Source organism: Temnothorax curvispinosus, unplaced genomic scaffold (assembly GCF_003070985.1).
Source record: "Temnothorax curvispinosus isolate PA1 unplaced genomic scaffold, ASM307098v1 QBEX01004809.1, whole genome shotgun sequence".
In the NCBI taxonomy this organism is placed as follows: Eukaryota; Metazoa; Arthropoda; class Insecta; order Hymenoptera; family Formicidae; genus Temnothorax; species Temnothorax curvispinosus.
In genome coordinates this window covers 41,649-45,865 of record NW_020214589.1, presented here as the reverse complement: position 1 = coordinate 45,865, position 4,217 = coordinate 41,649, and positions in this window count along the sequence as shown.

Here is a 4,217-nt window from a genome sequence, read left to right as displayed (position 1 = left end):
AACAGTACAATACTGTTATATTTTATAAAAACTTTAAAGACTAAAGCAATCAATACTTGACTTTAATATTAAGAGAACGTGACTTTACTTTGTAATATTTTTCTCTTCTTAACCCTTAATGTGGATCTACGACGTCCGAGCCAAAGTGATATCTGTTCATAACTGTAAAACTTGCAAGCCTGTCAGAAGATATGAAATAAACGATGGTATTTCAAAATGACTATCGTATATATCGTATATGATAAAACTATCGTATGTGATAAAATTGTCAACTACAATGTAGACAGATGTTTCATGAATTTTTGTAGATTTTTTAAAATATTTTGAGGTAGGAAAAAATAAAAATAATTAATAAAAATCCGCGTATTAGTATGCATTCATATAATTCGGCAAAAGGAGACAGTATAGTGTTACGCAATGATTGCGATTGCTATGCGCGCGACAAGGCATTAGAAGAAACGATGTCATATGTCACACGTCGCTTGCCACTCGCTGTGTGACTCTACTTCTTGCTATCAGATGATGCTCACCTTTGCTAAAAGACCTAATTGTAAACCATTTTACATGCCTACAAGTCTTTTTATACGTCCATTTGCTCAGACATTTTAATCAATACCCGGGAAAAAACCTCTTATTTGTTCATATTAGTTCATATTAGTAGATATATGATCATATAAGGAATGAAAGATATAATCTCAAACAATATTATATGGCCATATATGGGAATATATAATTATATAGGGCTATCATATATGTATGATTATATACCCAGAAAAAAATACCTCTTATTTGTTCATATTAATAGATATATAATTATATATGATCATATAAAAAATGGAAAATATAATCTTAAACAATATTATATGGCCATATATGAGAGTATATAATTATATATTGCCATATATAAGCATATATGATTATATACTCGGGAAAAAATACCTTTTATTTATTCATATTAGTAGATATATAATTATATATGGTCATATAAGAAATAAAAATATAATCTTGAACAATATTATATGGCTAAACGTCTTTAAGTATAACTTTATATAGTCATATATGGTCTTATACTTATATAGTATATTATCATGTGTGTGATCATGTAAAAATATATTTATAAGGTTAAAGATAATCATATATGAATATATATATACCCTATAATGGATCTATATTATTTCACTTGACAATATGAAATTTATGAGATATTATTTCTAGTTTCAGTTTACACAATTGCGTTTTAAGTCCGACAAAGTCCATATTGGCACGCAGTGCCAATTTAAAAAATTGAAACATATATTTAATAATAATTGATATTGTGAAATATTATTAAGCATCAAGATCCGTTCGACCGAAAACGGCACTTCTCATTGCTTGTGTTATTTTAAGTTTTTTTTTTTTTAATTTTGCATAAGATACTTAATTTTTTTAATTGACATATTAATTTTTATTAAATGTTTTTGTAAACAGTGAAATTACCTGTAATAATTCGTGAAAAAAACTGTTATATAATATATATTATAGTTTTTATGAACAAATATATTAATCGTATTATTTTACAAACATACCTTATAATTTAAACTAAAAATAATATAATTGTATATAAAATTATATAGTCATATAAGATTATATATGATCAGATCAGAATATTGCATCTTAAAGTATCCGATAGATGGCATTTGATGTGATCTGTTTCTCGTATTTAAAAGTTGACAAACAATGTTACAAGAATGGCATCAAAAGACACGACACTGTCTCACGCTATGGAGCGACACAGTTTTTGTATCAGTTGTATGCGTGGAAAATGTATGCGCGGAGGCAGCAAGTTAAAAATGTTAAAAAAGTTGCTAAAAGTTGCTTTGGAGTCGCAAAAAATCCTTTTGGTATGTGTCTTTTTTATTTATCTAAAAGGAACCTATTCACAAGGTTTCAACTAAATCGGAGCACGGACGTTTTCGGAAGAACAGCCATTAATTTCTATTTTAAGGTTTAAATAATTCGTTTAACAAAAGTAAATAAAATTTATACTATATAAACTATATATATAAAACATATCTGAAAAGCATTGGAATAAAACATTTATTTTCGAGACATATGTTTTAAGATTTTTAAGTAGAATGTTTAATTTGAAAACATTTTTGTGTATACTGATTAAATAATTTAAGGACATGTATATACTGACTGTATAACTTGAGAACAGTCTCCGATCAATGTCTTTGTTCGAAAAATCTCAAAGTATACAATGACTATAAAATATAGATTTGTGTTTGTACTAAAAGTATAACGTTCTACAGTAAAATAAATGTAACATATTTCTAATAACAAAAAATGTATTTTTCTCCCGACTGCTGCCAACCTTCGGTTGGCGAAGACGAGGGAGTATGCGTTTCACCGAGGCCGAATCTTTGTTACCTTAGTTCTCGATAACTGCAACATACTTTGATATGTGCTTCTTTGATATGCTCGTATATAAGTTTCTTATTGATCAAGCAAGGTTTATAGCGTGTAATTATCATTAATCGTTGTGTTAATAATTTAAGTTTCTATTTTATATGCATATGTTCACTTAACTTTAAATAATAATGTTGGTTTAATCAATTTGTTTAATAATGAGAATTGATGAATATATCATGTAAATAAAAATTTAAAAAATATATTTTTTGTTTTATTAAAAATACATCACATTTATTTCACTCTCGAATGTTATTCTTTCAGCACAAACACAAGTCCATATTTTATAGTTGTTACATACTTTGAACTAAGGCATTGATTGGAGACTGTCCTTAAATTGTACAGTCAGTATATATCTGTTCTTAAATTATACAATCAGTATATACGAAAATGTCTTCAAATTAAACGTTCTACTTAACACTTTCTTAAAACACAATTTATATCTCTAAAATAAATGTTCTACCCCAATGTTTCTCAGGTATACTTTATGTACTGTTTAAGTCCTGAGGGCCATGGCACATAAAAAAACTTAAGCAGTAGGGGAGAGTTGGATATTACCGAGCCCCTAAGAACTGAAGCGTATATCTAAGCTCAGAAATCCTTCAAAGAAACAAAATGTGCAGTTTTAGATAGGTAATTTATTTGGCTATCCATATATCATAGCAATAATGTTGAAAGTTAAACACAAACTGAAATATTAACAATTTTCCAAAAAATAAGAAAACGCGCCGCGGTATTACCGAACTGGTCTGATAATATCGTGCCTATAAAAATTACTCTGGCTTCAGCCAGTGACATGAAGTAGAACACAATATTCATTTATATTACAATACTATTCGTTGAGTTAAATAATGGGCCACTTTCCACGCACTTTGTAATATAAAATAGGATGTGTAACACGTGCGGGTTGAGAATTGGACACGCGTGCGTGTGATCGCACTCGCCTTACAAATAACTATTGAACTACTTACTTTATAGCGTTTTTCACTGGCCTAGAACTGGTGCGCACTAAAATGCAGATATTTTGACTGATGAAATACTCAGTACATATTTTACCAAATAGTGCAATAAAGAATATTGAGGATTTCAACTCAACAACGAAAGCGCGCACTGGTCGGATGTGCATGCTTTTATATTGTTTCCCCACTCGAGTTAACGATTCGAGAAGGGACGGTGATATCGCGATTGACATTGAGTTATTGCGTATTAGTAGGGGAACGATGACCGTCGTAAAAGGCTTCGCCGAAAACCCTAACTCCCAAAGAGCTCTACCGGCTGGCCTTGGAATATCAACAAATTGTCCGCGAAGAGTACATTGCGTAACTACGCTTACTACGCACGTTCTATTTCGGCAAGTTTCGTGTTAAGCGTAGTTACGCAATGTACTCTTCGCGCGCGCAACCGCGACGTTACGCAACAGCCCGCGCCGAAATTCTTTGCAACATAGTGAAGGAAAATTAGGTTTTTATCTCGAAACCGGTTAAAACTACTTGGATTTGAATGTTTTTTTTTAAATGTAGGTAATTAAAAACACTACAATGTTTATGGGTTAAAAATTGACGCTTTAAATAGGAAATTCAAGAAAATTCCGAGAAATTGAAATTCTAAGACAAAACATTTTTTAAACGTACTAGCTTGCATTTTTTGCTTCTATATATACCATAATCCAAATTATTTACAAATCTCATAATAAGGAACAGAAATATTGAATTATGTTACGTACATTGTGTTACTCTGTGTTAATTTTGGTCTACATCGAAAATTTGAAG